Genomic DNA, 19,424 nt, shown 5'->3' on the forward strand with positions numbered 1-19,424 from the left:
GGGGACTGATGTGGATGAAGGCTTGCAGTTGGCTGCAGTGGAGGAAGGAGGGGAGACTGTTCCAGGGGACAGGGGAGTAAATGAGAAGCTCCCAGTCTAACCTGATGACACGCCACCTGCTGGTGGAACAAGAAATGCAAAGGGAGAAAGCGAAGAGGACTCCCAATGGGTTGTAAGACCCAAAATTCAGAAGGAGAAAAAAAAAGTGGACTAGATTTTCAGGAGAACATGGGTGTGAGGTGTACACAAAGAAAGCCTCCTACTTTTTTGCCTTTGGCAAAAGGAACGTCGGATAGCAGATGAAGATGAATGGAGCACCTCCACCATTAGCCTAGGGGCTGGCACTTTGGAATTATTACGTATGAAATACGGGGAGTTAAACATCAGAGAACATACCCCCAAGAGCACTTGGGATAGTCCGGGGGGGTTGAAATCAGAGGATACCCTCTGCTGCCAAGGCAGAATCAAGGCGATCATAGAAGACCCCTCACACCCTGCTGCCGTCTGGACGGCGTTTTTGGCCTGCTGCCGTCTGGACGGCGTTTTAGGTCAATAAAATCCCACACCACTAGACTAACTAATAGTTTCTTTCCCTGGGCCATCCAAACCGCAGATAAACACAAAATCACTACCTTATTAAGATGTGAAAAGATGTGAAATCTCAATACCCCATTCAGATGTATAATAACATATTACAGTACAATCGATCTCTTGTGTATTATACTTGGCTAAGTGTAGTTATATAAATGGGAGCCTACAATATGGTGGGAAGGGGGTTTCCGTAAACTTCTGATATTGATAGGTCCTGACCCTCCCCAACCAAAGCAGAGGAAGGAGATGGTGGCCAAGGTAACCGAGCCCAATAATCCATCATACCCAGAGGTTTACGAAGATCTTGGAGAGGTGTTTAGTAAAAATGAGTGCAAAACCCTGCTACCCCATAGAAAAACTGATTGTGCAATCAAATTGATCCCAGGAGCGAAGTTCCCAGAGCCCTGCATGTACGCAATGACCCTGAGAGAAATGGACGAAATGAGACAACATCTGGATAAAAATCTAGCTTGCGAGTTCATCCAAACAGGACAGTCGCATATGTAGCCCCCGTCCTCTTTAGGGAGAAAAGGGATGGGGGTTTATGCCTGTGCATTGACTTTAGGGGTCTGAATACTATCTGTGTGGATAATTTATATTCCCTACCATTGATTAGTGAGCTATTGGCTACCTTGGCTACCGGGAAATATTTTACGAAACTGGATTTATGGGAGGCATACTACCGTGTTTGAATACGGCCTGGGGACGAGTAGACTATCTTCAATTGTCCCCTTGGTAGCTTTTATTTTAATGTTATGCCTTTCGGACTACAGGGAGCTCCCGTGGTATTTATGCAATTGATCAATGAGGTGTTACATGAACACTTGTACCATGGAGTGTTGGTGTACTTGAACAATATTTCAATTTACACCGAGTCAATGGAACAGCACGTGAAATTAGTACGGAGTGTTCTAACTAAATTACTCCATGCCACTATTAAAATGACTATTCTTCCTAAATTTATTTATTTGTTCCAGACAGTACCAATAAAAATACATAAAAAATACTTTGTAGGATAGGATATCCTACAGTAATAGGATAACAGCAGAATTTATTTGGCAAGGGAAAAAACCAAGAATAAGTTTAAAAGAAATGCAAGATACGAAGAGCGGGGTGGGGGGGTATGGCACTCCCAAATTGGGAATTATATCACAGCACAGCTTCCTTACTATGGTTGAAAGAATGGGTAAATTTATCGAATAAAAGAATATTATTTCTAGAAGGCCATGATTTACAGAGGGGGTGGCATGCGTTCTTATGGGACATGGGGAAAACCAATCAGAATTACTTCCACAGACATGTAATTAGAGATTCTTTATTGGCTAATTGGAATAAAAGAAAGAAAAAAACACTATCTAAAGATTCCGATTTGGACCTCAACGATGGAGGCGATGATACATCCAAACAATCTGGATATTAACAAGATGATAAAATATAAAGACCTACTGGATGCACAAGGAACTTTAAAATCATGGCAAGATCTCCAAGAACAAGGGCTACGAATTGACCGGTGGGCTTACCTTCAAATACAAAATAAATATAGACAGGATAAGAAAGTTTTTGGAATCTACAGTAAGCCACAACAATAGATAAAATCTTACTAGGTTCAGACACAAAAAATATAACCAAATTTTACAACTACCTATTAGAGATAGAATTAGAGGAGGAAGTAGTCAAAGGCAATATGATAGCTTGGAGTAGAAATATCAAACGTAGGAGCAGCGGTGGCAAGGCAAGGACGAGCAGAGGTGCAGAAGCCCGTTCATGGTTTCAGCTAATCTCTTCTTGCGGTTGGCGCGATCCTTTGAGGGTGCTCGAGTCCCGGAGAGATTCGTGCCGGTGTGGGGAAGCCTCAGGCTGCAGTGTGGGGAAGGCAACCCCCCTGCAGCGAAGAGGAATCCCTCCAGAGCCCAACAAGCAAGAACAGCCTCCTATTAATGGCGGCTCCGAAGTCCGGACTGCCACCGATACAAAGAAATGAGTGAGTGACAGTTTGTGAGATCATTTGGGAAGAGAGTGGTAGAGAAAAATAGCGGCAGAGAGGAGGATTGGAAAGTTACAGACTGGTATTAGGCTGTTGTAAGTGTCACGAGTGTCTGTCTGGAGCCCTAAAAGAAAGCGGCTAAAAGCGAAGCCGAGACAAGTGAAAGTGAACGGGCTCGGTAGACAGAAGAGAAAGTGAGGACAATAACGAATAAAAAGGGAAATCTATGAGATTGGGAGATCAGCATCTGGAAAGAGCCTGGAAGCCGTGGAGGGTTCAGACTATTTCATTTGATTTCTATTTGGACAGATTTTATTAAACCGGAGACGGGAAGAAGACCGAAGTCGACAGGAAAAAAGACAGCACGGCGCCAGAGGCGGTACTTAGAAACGCTGAAGTGGTTGTAACAATATAACTAATTTAACTGATACAAACTACTTAACAGATCTTTGGGAGAATACTGTTCTATCTGAGGAGGCTTTTTTTTTTCTTCCCCTGAAGAAAACCAGGACAATTGAACTTAGGAACGTTGAGATAGAAAGCAAAATTGGAAGCTTCTGAATGAGTGGGGATACCATGTAACTGGAGTTATTATTCAGCATTCCCCCCCCCCCCACTTCCGGTGTGTTTGGAGTGAAAGCTCTTAAATTGAGAGACGGAAAACCAAAATCCTACCTCTAGATTTCCCTCCTTTCTTTTCCATTTACTCCCCTTTTTTCTTGTATATATCTGATCAATTTTTTTTCTTCCTTCTTTTTTACTAGGTTGGTGTTATGTTGAATTATCTCTCTTTCTTTATTCTCTCTTTATAATGATTATAAATATGCATACTGAGTAAAGAAATATTGATTGTTGTATTAGATTGTTAAATAATTGAATTAATTGATTTAATTGACTTATTAATAACAGAGATTGTTATATTTTGACCAGATATATAGGTGAAATAGTAAGAACATTAAGTATTAGTTAATTAATAAGTATAGGGTTCTATATATTAATATTACAATTTATTGTGTGACTATAATTACGAATGTAATATTAGCTGTGTTCAAGAATGTTTAACGTTTAAGATAAAATTAGATAAATATACATATAGATTTATAATATTTAGATATAGTTGGATTTGATACAAATATTTATTACATGAAGTATAGAGGTTGAGCACAGATCATACAAATTATATATTTGATTTAGAATCAGGATCTAAAATAAAATATACATCCCAGTAACTAGTTAAGAATACAGCTACCCAGTAGACAGATAGATCAAGTAATTAGATACCGGTCAACTTTAACATAGAAATTATATCACTGAATGCTAATTTGGGATAATATACTTAACATAATCCAACAACAAAAACAAATCTTAAAGGAAATGACTTCCACAACTACTACAGCTCTGAAAACTGGAAGGAAGGTCAACCCAACACTAACAACTACCTTGGTAACAACTTCACCTATGGCACAAAAAACCATAGAAAAAACATTACCAGTAGAGAAACAAGCTAACATCTCGAATGCCAACATCCAAGCAATGTTTTTGACCTTACAGGAATCGATGACGAAGCTGCAAGAGACAATGATGAAAAACCATAACGAGACGAGAGCAGACATTAATGAACTAAAAGAGGAGATGGGGAAATTAAAGGCAGAAATGAAAGCGGACATCTTCAAAGTAGAGGGCAAAGTTGGAATATTGCAGCAGGCCTTGGAGAAAAATGAAGCAACAATAAAAGAGGTAGAGAAAAGGACTGAATGAACGGAAAGGAAATTAGAAAGGGTAGATGAAGAACTAAAGAATGCGAGTAAACAAATGGAGGACTCACTGGTCCTCCTAGAGATGGACAAGACAGCTATATACCTGAGATTCCAAAATGTGGTGGAATCCAGAGAAGAAGACTTGGAACATCTAATGGCAGAAATACTGGCTGGATTATTGGAGAAGGACAAAGATGACATCCTAAGGGAGTTTGACAAAGTTTATAGGGTCAGTACCAATTATGCGAGATGCCACAAATGCCCAAGAGAAGTCCATATACAATTTACAAGAAGAAGTGTCCGGGATATTATTTACAGAATGTCTAGAGATGGAACAATCATGTACAAAGGTAAAGAAATCGTGATTCTCAAACAGATACCGAGAAGAGTAAGAGAACAAAGGCGAGATTACAAGTTTCTAGCAGCTTACTTAAACCAGAAAAGAATTACATTCAAATGGCTTATCCCAGAAGGGATGTTAGTGTCTTGGAAAGAAAGGAAAATTAAGATAGATTCCATGGAAAAGTTCCAGGACTTCTATGAACGGCTGGTGGGTCTGGAAGATCAGAGCAGTAAGGAGGAATTGGAAACAAACTCCCAGGAAGATCATGGTGGCTATAAAAATAAAGATGGAATTGCAGGAAACCAAGGAAATACTCTTCTACATCAGGAGACAGAAGAATCTACACACCTTCAGACACAAGTGTCATTATAAGACAAAGAGCGAAACAGAATTAAATAAATGGAAGAAGAAGAAAAATTACTATCAATTAATATAAATGGTTTAAATTCGACAATAAAAAGGAAAAGGATACTAGCTAAATTAACCAAACATAACGCTGATATAATATGCCTACAAGAAACTCATATAAAGAAAACAGATGAAAAACACTTAGAATGCCCGAAATTAGGGAAGCTATTTACCGCACCAGCAGACACAGGAAAAAAGAAAAGGATTGCTGTATATGTTAAAAGAGGACTTGAAAGCTGAGTTATTATGGTCAGATTCTGAGGGAAGAATTCTGGGTTTGCAGATCTGGATCAATGCCATCCCAATTCTCTTAGTGGTAATCTAAGCCCTGAATGGAGATCAAAGAGTTTTTTAATCATCTGTGTGGAAAAATGGTAGGATTGGAAAAAAGACATATTTGTATCATAGGAGATTTCAACTCTGTTGCTGATTATCAAAAAGACCATAGTAACAGGGGGAGGAATAAGGGGGGGGGGAAGAGAGCTTCCTAAGATTTGTAGGGAAATGATGAAGGAGCTAAACTTGATTGATATATGGAGAAGATTACACCCTGAGAAAAAACAATTCACATTCTATTCAAATCCCCATCAAATATGGACACAGATCGACATGGCATGGATGAACAGGGAAATAGCAAATGAGATAAAAGAGACTGAAATTTTACCTAATGAATGGGCAGATCATAATCCAATTCAGATAATATGGAATGGTAGGGCAAAACCAAAGAAAAGATGGACGTTAAATACCCAATTAATAAGAGAAAAAGAATATACCAACAAACTTAAGGAGGAATTAAATTATTTTTTAAAGGAAAATGATAATGGGGAAACCACGAAACAAAACATTTGGGATATAATGAAGGCAGTAATAAGAAGTATAACAATCTCGTATAATGCCAAGAGAAATAAGGAAAAATATGCCCAACAAAAGAAATTACAACAAAGAATTAAGGAACTAGAAACTCAATTACAGAGTACCCCAAAGGATTCAAAATTGTAAAAACAGCTAAACACAAATTGATAGCTAAACACAAATTGAATTTAATTGAACAAGAGAAAATGATTATGAATTTGAATCTGACTAGACAAACTTATTCGAGCATGCTAATAAGCCAGGGAGATGGCTATCATATAGACTTAAAAAAAAGGAAAGAAAAGATATTGATATATCAGCTAATAGACAGTAAGGGGGATATACAGCAGGAGATAGAACAGAAAAAAGAAATTGCCCATAAGTATTTTGAAGATTTATATAAAAAGGAAGATGTTAATGAGGATAGAATAAGAAACTATTTAGATGAAGTGAAGGACAAAGCAATTGGGGAAGAAATGGTAGAACTATTAAACAAAGACATTAGTTGGTCGGAATTGAAATCAGCAATAGAGAACCAGAAAAACAACAAAACCCCGGGCCCAGATGGGATCCCAGGGGAGTTGTACAAGGCAATTGCAGAACAAATTGGACCTCTTATGGTAGAAGTTTTTAACGATGTTTTATTGGCAGCCAGCATGCTGGACTCATGGAGGGGAGCATTGATTTCGCTGATCCCGAAGGATTCGGATCCCCGATATATACAAAATTATAGGCCAATTTCATTGTTAAATACTGATTACAAAATATTTACTTCTATTATAGCAAGTAGATTAAAAAGAATGTTAAATGTGCATATACATGAAGACCAAAATGGATTTCTCCCGACCAGACAAATCAGGAATAATTTAAGAACAGTACTAGATCTCCTAGAATTTTATGAAGCTCACCCCGAAAAACAAATTGCACTTATGTTTTTAGATGCAGAGAAGGCCTTTGACAATTTAAATTGGCAATTTTTAATCCAAAAAATTTACAATATGAACCTAGGCACCAAATTTGAAAGTATTATAACAACTATTTATGACACAGAACAAGCTAATATTATAATAAACGGGGAATATACCCGCCCAATAAAAATAGAAAAAGGAGTTACACAGGGCTGCCCACTCTCACCCCTCCTCTTCATATTATCATTAGAAACATTATTAACATGAATTAGACGGAACCCAGATATAAAAGGATTAAGGGTCAAGAAAGAAGAATATAAATTGCAAGCGTTTGCGGATGATATGATCTTTTTTATTGAGGAACCAATAGATAGAGGACAAAAATTGATGAATGAATTCGAACAATTTGGAGCAGTAGCAGGACTCAAAATTAATAGGAAGAAAACCAAATTAATGACTAAAAATTTAACAGAAAAACAGAAAATACAGTTAGAAGAAGTTATGGAAACACATGTGACAAAGAAAGTTAAATACTTAGGAATATGGTTGACAGCGCATTGCAAGACACTCAAAGAAAATAATTATGATAAATTGATGCAACAGGTAAAGAAGTACTTAGAATCATGGGGTAAGCTGCAACTTTCATTATTAGGCAGGATTGCTACCATTAAAATGAATATTCATCCTAAATTCCTATACCTATTTCAGACGATCCCAATTAAACTACAATATTTTTTTTTTGAAGAACTCAACAAAATAACTGTTAAATTCATTTGGCAAGGGAAAAAACCTAGAATAAATTTAAAAGCAATGCAGGATATGAAGGGCAGGGGAGTTGTATTATATTGCTGCCTCGTTAGTATGGTTGAAGGAATGGGTGAATTTAATTAACAAGAGAATATTATTTTTAGAAGGCCATGATTTGCAAAGGGGGTGGCATGCTTTTCTATGGGATGTAGGGAAAACTAGTCAAAAATATTTCCATAGACATCTAATCAGAGACTCATTATTAACTAATTGGAAGAAAATATGGAAAAAACACTATATAAAAGTACCAATCTGGATTTCAACAATAGAGGCGATGATTCACCCAAACAATTTGGATATCACCAAAATGATTAAATATAAGGACCTATTGGACACACAAGGAAATTTGAAATCGAGGCAAGAACTTCAAGAGCAAGGACAAAAAATTGATCAGTGGGCATACCTTCAAATTCAAAGTAGATACAAACAGGATAAGAAAGAATTCGGAATCAACAACAAGCTCCAGCAATTAGATCAAATTTTATTAGGATCAGGCAAAAAAAAATAACAAAAGTTTATAATTATTTATTAGAAGTTGAATCAGAAGAAGAAATTGTAAAAGGGAACATGATTGCCTGGAGTAGGAATGTAGGACGCAGCATCACCTTAACGGAATGGGAAAAGGTCTGGGGTAGAAATAATAAGATCACAAAATCGGTAGCATATAAGGAAAATGCCTATAAATGTTTTATAGATGGCAACTCCCTCCTTCGAGGTTAACGAAGATACACTGCAAAATGAGTCCAATTTGCTGGAAATGCAAAAAAAAAGGAACCTTTTTCCATATGTGGTGGTCATGTATAGAAGCCCAAAGTTATTGGAAGAAAATCAAAATTTGGCTGGAAGAAATGACAAAAGAGCAGATCGAATACAAACCAGAGTCCTTCTTGTTAGGGATCTTTGACAAACAAATTTCCAAAAAAGGGAAATACATAACAATACACATCTTAACAGCGGCCAGATTAGCCTTCGCCCCATGTTGGAAGCAGCCTCAGGCATCATCAGACGAAATGATCATCCAAAAAATCTCAAGTTGTGCAAAAATGGACAAACTAACTTTGGCACTAAAAAAAAAAGATACCTCAATATACTACGATAGCTGGAACTGTTGCTACAATTGGATTGACCAAAGATAGATTTTACACTACAAGGCAAAAGAGGATAGGATAAACCTATAGCAGTGATATATAGATATATGTAAAGATTAGGTGTGTGTGTATGGCATAAATTAAGGGTTATGGGGAAAAAAAGAGATCTTACAAACTGTGGAAGATGAGAAGGGGCGTTGGTACTTACCTGATACGCCCGTTCTCTTTGAGCTGCTCAGAGCATCCAGAAGTGGGTGGTGCTTCAGTCTCTGCATTCATAGATTGAGCTTAATTTTGAGGAACGCTCCTCCTCCACCATGTGTCTCCTCCACAGTGTTCCCCAGTTTGCGAAGACAAGAGGAAAAAAATTCATGCTCTCATCCTAACTAACTAATGGTTCATTGGCCGAAACAAGACCCCACTAGGCGGTGAAATTTGGGTGGGGCTGGATGCTCTTCTCAGCTCAAAGAGAACGGGGGTATCAGGTAAGTACCAATGCCCCTTCTCCTTAGAGCTGCTCAGAGCATCCAGAAGTGGGACATACCACAGCTGGGCCTGTCCTACAGGTGTGGCATCGTCTGGTCTGTAGCCACCTCGGGTTCTCTAAAAACCTTCTGTAGAACCTTTCTACCAAAGGAAGCCTCAGCTGAGGCAAACACATCGATCTTGTAGTGCCTGATAAAAGGTGATGGGGAGGCCCCCGTCACCACCCGGCAGATTCCATTTATTGGTGCCTGGGTGGCCCAGGCTGCCGAAGTTGTCGCACTCCTGGTGGAATGAGCAGAGATACCTCTGGGTACCTGTAAGGCCTGCAACCTGGCTATTGCCACCCTTATCCAACGGCCTATGGTGGACGGTGATACCTTGTGCCCCTGCATCTTGGGTTGAAAGGAAAGAAACAAGGCCTCTGACTTTCGGAAGGACTCTGTGCGCTTGATGTAAACGCGCAGAGTGCGTCTGACATCCAGTGTGTGCCATTGCCTTTCCCTTTCCTGTGATGGCTTGGGGCAAAAATTTGGAAGGATAAGTTCATGAGCTCTGTGGAAAACCGAATTGACTTTGGGCAAAAAGGTAGGATCAGGCCAGAGGACCACTCGATCAGTGTGAAAAAAAACAGAGGTCTTTTCTAATGGATAGGGCTGCAATCTCCGATATCCTACGGGCTGATGTGATCGCTACAAGGAAGACTACCTTGTATATTAGAAACTATAGAGATGCTTCCCTTAAGGGCTCGAAAGGGGTTTTTGTAAGTGAGATAAGGACTCTGTTAAGATCCCAGGTTGGGTACCGGTGTAGAGTTGGAGGGTGTAAATTGGTGGCCCCTCTAAGAAAGGCCCGAATACGGGGGTGATGAGAAAGGGAATCAGCTCCTTCACAGGAGATGACGGTTGATAAGGCTGCTACCTGTCATTTTAATGTATTAGGGGACAGCCCTTTACTGAGTCCCTCCTGCAGGAAGTCTAAAATTTAAGCAATGGAAGGGGAAGCGGGGTCAATTTGGAGCTTGTCACACCATTTACAAAAAATGGACCATGTGGCGTTGTAGATTCTTATAGTTGAGGGTTGTCTGGCTGCTAGTATAGTGTCAATGACCCTGCTAGATAGGTTTTCCCTCCTCAGGTGGTCCTGCTCAACCTCCAGACGGTTAGTTGGAGCCACTGGGGGTCTGGGTGGGAGAAGTGGTCCCTGAGACAGAGAGATCCTGTCTGATGGGATCCTCCGGGGTGGGGCCATTGAGAGACTGCGGAGGTCCGTAAATTAAGGAGGTCTGGGCCAATAAGGTGCTACGAGAAGCAGTTCTGCTTTCTCGTGAAGAACCTTTTGGATGACCCTGGGCATCAGCGCTGGGGGGGAATGCATACAGTAGCCCCGTGGGCCAAGGGCAACGTAAAGCATTGTGATTCTCCGCCCCTTGGGATGGGAACCTTGAAAAGAATCTTGGAAGCTGGGCATTGAGGGGGGAGGCGAACAGGTCCACTACCGGTTGCCCGAAGATGGATGCCGCCTCCTTGAACAGTGATGGGTGGAGGTGCCACTCCGACTGGTCTATGGTAGCCCTGCTCAACCAGTCTGCTTGGATGTTTGATAGTCCCGAGATGTGTTCTGCCCTGATGGAAAGGAGGTTGGACTCTGTCCAACGGCAGAGGCGCTTGGCCTCCCTCATCAAACGTAATGATTGTGTGCCCCCTGCTTGTTGATGTGTGCTTTGGCCGTCACATTGTCTGTGAGAATGAGGATGTGGTAGCCGCGTACCTGAGGAAGTTGCGAAGGGCCAGGTGCATGGCGTGAAGTTCCAGCCAGTTTATGTTGCATAATCGCTCTGTCGCTGACCATCTGCCCTGTGATGTGAGGGACTGAACATGAGCGCCCCATTCGAACAGACTGGCGCCTGTGGTGACGGTGAGTCTTTGGGGCTCCTTGAGGGGGCAGCCCTTGTTGATGGACAATTTGCTCCACCAAAGGAGGGACATGAGGACCTTTGGTGGAACCCTGACCTTGAGTTTTGAGTTGCTTGTGCCGGATCTCTGGTATGGAAGCAGGAACCACTGGAGGGATCTGGTGTGTAGACGGGCCCAGGGAATAATGGAAATACATGAAATCATTTTTCCCAGTAATTGAGATAATTTCAGAAGGGAAACCCTCCTGAGATGCCTGACGGTTCTAACTTATTTCTGGATAGTGAGAAGTCTATCCGAAGATAGGACCACCTTCCCTTTCAGGGTGTCAATCACCGTCCCCAGATGGGTTATTCTGGTGGAAGGGGATAATTGGCTCTTCTTCCAATTGATAAGAAACCCATGCTCCTGGAGAGCGGCTAGGGTAACCTGGGTGTCCCTCACTGTTTGATATTTAGAGTGGGATAGTATGAGGATGTCATCCAAGTAACAGTGAAGATGCACCGGGAGGGTCCTGAGGTGGGCCGCCAGTGCAGCTAGAACCTTGGTAAAGGTTCTAGGGGCGGAGGCTAAACCAAATGGAAGTGCCACGTATTGGAAGTGGTGGATATTATAGCAAAAGCAAAGAAATTTGTGATGGGAAGGCTGGATGGCGATGTGTAGATATGCCTCTGTGAGGTCTATGGATGACAACCAGTCCCCTTGTCTAGTTCCCAATAGGGTAGATTGCAATGTGTGCATCTTGAACTTATGGTATACCAGATAGCGGTTAAGCCGCTTTAAGTCCAGTATCGCTCTCCATCCCCCCAAGTGCTTTGGGACTATGAACAAATGGGAGTAGAAACCCCACCCTCGTTGTGCCTGAGGGACCCGTTGGCCTCTATGTCAATTAGGTGTTGGATAGCTGAATCCATGAAGTTACGCTTAGTGCAGTCCTTGGAGAGAGGACATGGCATAAAGAAATCGGGGGGGAGGGGCGGACTGGAACTCGAGGGCCAGACTGAACCTGATGGTGTCCTTGACCCAGGCGTCAGAAGTAAAGGAGGCCCACTGGTTGGCGAAGGCTTTAAGACGCCCGCCAATGGGAATGGAGTCATATGGCCTATCTGGAGCGCCGGAAGGGCCGGCTACTTGATCCCCGAAAAGGCCTCTTGTAGCTACTGCCCCTTCTGTTTCTGTCAGATGAGTCGGCCCTGTCTGGGGGTTGACCCGTCCCGAAGGGAGGGGGCCTTTGATATCTAGGGGAGAAAGGGGCCTGGTAAAAGGGCCGAAAGGGAGCTCTACGAAAGGGCTGCGAGGTTCTAGGTTCTCACCTCCGGGTGAAGGAGGGAAGAAATTTTTTCTTGTTGCAGCCCTCCACTAATAGGGGGTCCAAAGATGGTCCAAACAATTTGTTTCCCACGATGGGAGCGGAAGCCAATTTGACCTTATTCTTAAGATCTGCCTGCCAATGTTTCAGCCAGACCAGTCAGGGCTGTGATGTGTGATGAGATCGCTCTGGTGGAGAATTTAACAGTGTGATAGGTGGCATCGGCGGAGAACTCAGTTGCGGCCGTGATCTTGGCTATGTCCTGATGCGCTCTGACATTGGACACTGGAACGTGTTATTTAAGCTGGCAGAGCCAGCGAATGGATGAACGGGTGAAGAAAGAGGCGGCCGTGGCTGATCTGATTGCCCAGGCATCCGACTGGTGTGCTCGGCGCGAGGCCAGCTCGGCCCACTTCTCCTCTGGCCTCAGGGCCTCCAGTGCATCACTGAGGGTGGAGGAAGAGGCTAGACCCACAATGATCTCATCAACCTCAGGGGTACCCAATAAATTGGAAAATTCTGGGTCCAGATTGAAATATTTTTTGTCATGGGCCGACGGGGCAGGGGGCGCCGCTGTAGAGGCCAACTGTTTAACCACCAGGTCAGAGAAAATGAGAGGAGTTGGGATGACTTCAGCCTCCACTACGGGCTGCTTAAAGATGGAGTCCTCTGGACCTTCCGGAGCAAGAGGAGTGGGATCAGATGGTGACTGAGTGTTTAGGCTCGAAATATTCTTGGCCTTGAAAAGGAGGGACTTGAATAATTGTGGCTTGAATAGCCCCACAAAGGCGGGTTGGCCGGGAGTAAGACCCTTGTCCTCGGACATCTCCCCTTCTAATGGGTCTACCTCAGAAAGGGGTTCGCTGTATTGCACAGACCCCAAGTCAAACTCCTCTTCTTCCCTGATTAGATCTAGGTCCCCTTCCTCTTCCTCCTCCTCCCTTACTGTAGGGGCAACCTCCCCCTGCAGGGATACCTATCCATGGAGCGGTTCCGATCTGGGAATGGATCTTACGGATTGAGACTCGTGCTCCGAGGCTGCCATGTAGTGGCCAGGCCTGGCTATTTACTGGAGTCCCGCCGCAATGCCTTGGCGGATAGCCAGCTCCATCCAGGATCGTAATTTCTCTGGGACTTCCTCTATGAGCAGTTCTTCTTGGTGTAGGCCAGCAGCAGTAGGCGTGAAGGTGGCTTCAGGATCCTGTTTAGCCGGAGTTCCAGTAATCTGCGCCTGTTGGCCCTGAGAGGGCGAGCTGCGCCTGGATAGTGAGGAAAAATCTGGAGGAGGGGGGGAGCAGATGTAGAGGGAGTGGAGGGTGGGAGGACTGTAACAGGGGCCTCTTTGGAGCGTCTGTTAATCTCCTTCTCCAGGGCCCTATGTCGCCTCAGGGCACCCCTCTGGGAGGCTTTGGAGGTCTCCTTAGCCTGTCTGTGCAAGTGATGGGTCTTAGATTTAGCCTTCAGAGAAGGTCCTCTAGAAGTATTACCCTCTGCCATTTCTATGAGGATACGAGTACTGCAGAATATGGTATGAGTCAAATTGAAGGTGGTTGGCGTGCCCAGGGACCAATCTGTAGCAAGACCGGGAACCCTGATAATATTTCACCCTCATTCGTATTTTAACTTATATTATTATTATTATTATTATTATTATTATTATTATTATTATTATTATTATTATTATTATTATTGTTATTATTGTTATTATTGTTATTATTATTATTAAGGTAACCAATTAGCCAAAAAACAACAAGTCCAAACAGCTGAAAGGAGAACGCCTGAGGCCCAGAAAGGCAGAGGAAAAGTAGGGCCTTTAGCAACCTTCCTTCCCAGGCAACACTGGGCGTGGGTTGCTGCTGCAACTGAGCAGCTGGCAGTGAGCTGTGGTGAAGCCAACAATTTAATCCAGAATTAATAGTCAGAACCTCAATTGCAAATGCAAGGGGAGAGATGAAATCGCTCTGAAACAGGCCTACGGGTCCTGTAACATAGAGCGGAGAGCACACACAGCAGGAAAAGGCGCAAACAAAATGGCAGCGGCCATGAGGAGGCTTTCAAAATGGCAGCCGCAACGATGCGAGGGCTCCGCAGATAGTTCAGTGTGGAATTCTCCTCCAAGAGCAAACCGAGGCTCTTAATTGGAAAGAGAGAGGCAGGGAAGGGGGGGGGGGATTATCCCTTCCCTGCAGGAACGGCATTCTCAGGGCGGAATAAACTCAAACAAAGCAAAGCGGCACACAGGCAGGGTAAGGTTTTGGGAAGGGAGGTAGTGCGAAGGCACTACTGGGTCTCCCCCTTACCACCCATGGGGGCGCAAAACAGCGCTTCCCTAGGGTGAATAGCAAACAAACAGACCACTTGCGCAGGGCTAAATGAGAGAGAAAACAAATCAAACCTGAAATCAGAAGAAATTGCGATTGAAGACAACAAATCCTGAATCGGCCAAGGAGCTAGTCTATGCACTGCCTGTCTCGCACGAGGCTGAGCAAAAACTGGGCAATGCTGTGGTGGAGACAAGTGGTGGAGGAGGAGCGTTCCTCAAAATTAAGCTCAGCCTATGAATGCAGAGACTGAAGCACCACCCACTTCTGGATGCTCTGAGCAGCCCTAAGGAGAATGTTTCTAATTGCTTTCTATTCTTTCTATTTTCTTTTCTTTTCTTTCTTTTTCTTTCTTTTTCTTTCTTTTCTTTCATTTGTGTATGTGTTGTTGGTTTGTTTTAATTGTAAAATTAATAAAATTTATTCATTAAAAAGAACTCTCAAGCCCAAGTGAGTTATAGTAACTCATTGTGCAAATGTCAGGCCTCAGATTGTATATTTCCTAAGAAAAATTTCCAAGTCATTCAGCAACAGCTTTCTGTCTTCCTTCCAATAAACTGGTGGCAAGATTTAATTGATTGGTTTTTGAAGATAGCCATTGGGGTTTAGAAAGAGTAGCACCAACCCTGGGATCTTGCCCAGCAAAGTAGTAGAGGGCATGTTTTATGTAACTGAAATATCTATTCTACAGAGGTATTTCTAAACACTGTAAAATAATTATAATGAAAAACAAGACATAAATGTACATCCTCCACTTCAAAAAAAAAGAAAAAGAAATATCAGACGTAGCATCACTCTAATAGAATGGGAAAAGGTCTGGACCAGGAATAATAAAATCACAAAATTGGTAACATATAAAGAAAATGTCTATAAAAGGTTTTACAGATGGCATCTCTCTCCAAGATTAGCGAAGATGTCTCCTAACATGAATCTGAATTGCTGGAAATGTAAAAAGAAACACGGAACATTCTATCATATGTGGTGGTCCTGTACAGAAGCCCAACGATACTGGCAGAGAATCAAAAAATGGTTGGAGGAAATTACGGCTGAGCAGATGAAATTAAAACCAGAATTCTTCCTATTAGGGATATGCTATAGACAACTTCCAAAAAAAGCTAAATATATAATTATTACACATACTTACTGCAGCTAGATTAGCTTTTACACAATGTTGGAAATAAGCCTATATTCCAACAGAGGAAATGACTATTCAGAAAATAGTAAATTGTGCAGAAATGGATAAATTGAGGATAAAGAATCATCAGAATATTACAAGAGTTGAGAATGTTGGTACGATTGGATAGAACAAAGATAGATAATACAACAGTAAACATTATTAAACTGTAAAGGAGATTAAGCTACATCGGTAGTCACGCTATACTCGCATTAAGATTTAATTGTAAATATGACATCAATAATGATAACAAATAAGGAACCACAAACTGTCGATAATGGAATTGCCCTTGTTTCGGGTTGTTTTTTTGTTTTCTTTGTTTTTCTATGTTGTGTATGAGTTTATTTTAATTGTATATTCAATAAAGTTTGCTTTTAAACAAAAATAAATAAATTACTCCACACCCAGTTATATGTAAAACTGTGTAAGTGTGAATTCCATTGCACATCATTGGATTATCTGGGATATAGAATATTCAGTAAGGGTTTGGAAATAGATCCTAATAAGGTGAAGGCGGTATTGGAATTGAAAGCCACAAAAACCAGGAAACAATTGCAGAGCTTTTTAGGATTCACAAACTTTTATAGATAGTTCATTCCCCAGTTCACTCGGATTGCGTTACCCTTAACAGAGTTGTTGAAAATGAAAGATCAAACGATGAAACCAAAGCCAAATCAACCTATTGTATGGTCCAGGAACTGTCAACAAGCGTTAGATAATTTAAAGGCTTTATTCTCCCAAGAACCTGTGCTACAACATCTCAACACCCAGTCACTCTTTGTTGTGCAGGCAGATGCTAGTGACGTAGCTGTTAGAGCTGTATTGCTGCAAGAGAATGAAAATGCAGAATTACAACCGTGTGCATATACTTCTCGAAAATCTACCCCCATGGAAATGGGGTGGGCTATTTGGAAAAAAGAAGCCTTCGCTGTGAAGTGGGCCCTTCGTACATGGCGACATCTATTGGAAGGGATAAAAGAGCCATTTGAAGTATGGACTGACCATAAAAACCTGGAGGCCTTGCAGAAACCCAGGAATCTGTCCCCAAACGAGTTAGATGGGCTTTATACTTTAAGCGCTTCAAATTCAAGTTACTTTATGTACCAGGGAGAAGAAACTTTATGGCAGACGCTCTGTCCCGGTTGCCTCAATATAAATTGGACCGGGAAGATGTCATTCAGCCAATTATTGTTGATGATGTGAGAGAGAGTAACGGGCAGATGATACGGGTAAAGGAAATTAGACTAAAGATGTTACAGGAGGTTACAGAACAAGATGAGTGGCTCAAAGAGCATAGAACACTCTGTTTATACAAGGAAGGGTTAGCCTGGAGAGGGGATAAGATCTAGGTGCCATCTGGTTGTAGAGAGGATATATTAGCCCAATGCCATGATGTGAAACAGGCTGGGCCTTTCAGTGTTTTGAAAACTTTACACTTGACAAGATGCCAATTTGGTGGCCTAAAATGAGGTTTGTTGGGTATATGGATACACCAACTAGGTTTGGGTGAATAAATATATAAACCTAGGTTTAAGTGTTTGTAGCTTTAAGCACCAAACTGCAATGTGATTAGATAATTAAGGGTGCGGTTGCAAGCAGCAATAAAAGGCAGTGAGAGTAACGTAACCCTTCCTGCTCCTGGTCTTCCTGGTCGCTGGTCTCTCTGCTGTCTGCTGCCTGCTGTTTACTCCTGTTTGAGACGTCTGCTTGTTATTGCTTGTTGGTTACTGTGCTGGATACTGTTTCTACTGAACAAAAGGACTGTTTACTTGGTGAGCTGATATCCTGTGCATACTCAGCGTTGTCTTCGAGAGAAAGGTATCGGAAGGAGAAGATTTACAAGCAGATAAAGACATTGTACTGACTAGTTAATGGACTAGGTTACTGGATGGATATATTGGATAATGACATATGGACTGATTGACACTGCTTAAACTCTGTGTGAATTAAACAACTATTTAAAACTACAAACAGTGTTTTTGTCTCCAGTGTGTGTATACTCTTGGGCCCAACCTCTCTCTCATTTGGCTGCCCGGCTTGACTGCTGCTGTGCACTCTGCTTGGGGGTTTGTCCCCAAAACACTAACATTGGTTATGGGCCCAGCAGTGAGCACAGTCTAACTAACCAGGTTATAGCAGAGAGAGTTTTGGTGTGAGTTGCACATTACTGTATAAACAAACTGTTTGTTGAATAGTTATTCATCTGAAGAGCAATGGCACAAGTAAATTTGCCAAGTCTGTCCATGATATCCAGACTAGATGGAACAAACTATGTTTCATGGTCAATGAAATGTAGTTTACTTCTACGAAGAGAAGGTTTGTGGGACATAATAACAAACCCACCAGATGTATCTAACTTAGATCCTAATGTTGAAGAGGATGCCAAAAAGATACAAGACTATGAACGAAAGAATGAGCAGGCTTTATGCATCATAGGATTAACTCTCTCTGACCAGCAACTGATTCATATCCGTGGAGAGGAAAATGCTGCAAACTGCTGGGAGAGTCTCAGAAAGATTTATGTTCGAGACAGTGTAGGAGCTCATATCAATCTTACACGGAAGCTGTTTAGAACACATCTTGAGAAGAATGGAGACATGTTAACTCATTTAAACTGTATGAAAAGCATTTTTCAGGAATTACAAGAAAAAGAGCTTATATTTAATGAGTTGCAACAAGTATACATTATACTGTCTTCTTTGGATCGAAGCTATGATGATTTTGTGACTGCTTTAGAGGTATTGCCAAAAGACAGTTTATCAGTAACTGAGATAACCGGCAGGCTATTAGAAGAAGCCAGAAGAAGGTTTGAACGTGACCAGCTGAGAGAAGATAAGCCTAATAAAGAAGAGAAATTATCTTCAAAGCTTGAAAGAAACCAGCTATGTAAAGTAAAGCACCCGGAAGAAGAGAATTTATCTTCAACGGCATACACAATTAAAAAGTGTTTTAATTGTGGAGGCAGAGGACATTTGGCAAGATTCTGCAGAAAAGGAAAAAGCCAGAATGTAAAAAAGCCAAAGAAATCCTTTGAACTAGCCATGTTTAGCAACTGTGATGTGAAGAATGATTTATGGGTGGTGGACAGTGGTGCATCCCACTGCATCACGAGAGATAAGACAAAGTTTATAAAAATGTCTACAAGCTCTCATCATATATCACTCGCAAGTGGCTGGCACCTCAAGGCCAAGGGTGAAGGTATTGCATATTGTCCATGCTTAAACCAGAATATAAAAATGTTGTATGTACCACAGTTAAAGATGAACTTACTTTCTGTAAGAGTATTAGATAAACTAGGTTATGTAGTTACATTTAAGGATAATAAGTGCATACTGGAAAAAGATAACAAAAGGGTAACTGCAGCTTTAAATGGAGCATTGTATGTCTTACATGATAGTAAGAAAGGGGAGGCACAGACTGTATTTAACAATATAAAGCCTCATAATGAATGTATCCATTTATTGCATAGGCGTTTGGGGCATGTAA

At 41.7% G+C, this 19,424-nt stretch overlaps 1 protein-coding gene across 4 annotated transcripts in view; it reads right to left on the reverse strand.

Annotated features, from left to right (window-relative positions):
• The window catches only part of KAT14 (lysine acetyltransferase 14), a 148,456-nt gene that overhangs the window by 51,065 nt on the left and 77,967 nt on the right, over positions 1-19,424 (reverse strand). The gene's annotated exons all lie outside the window — the stretch shown is intronic.

Source organism: Pseudonaja textilis, chromosome 3 (genome assembly GCF_049901715.1).
Source record: "Pseudonaja textilis isolate UNSWEBS1 chromosome 3, rPseTex1.2, whole genome shotgun sequence".
NCBI classification, from domain to species: Eukaryota; Metazoa; Chordata; class Lepidosauria; order Squamata; family Elapidae; genus Pseudonaja; species Pseudonaja textilis.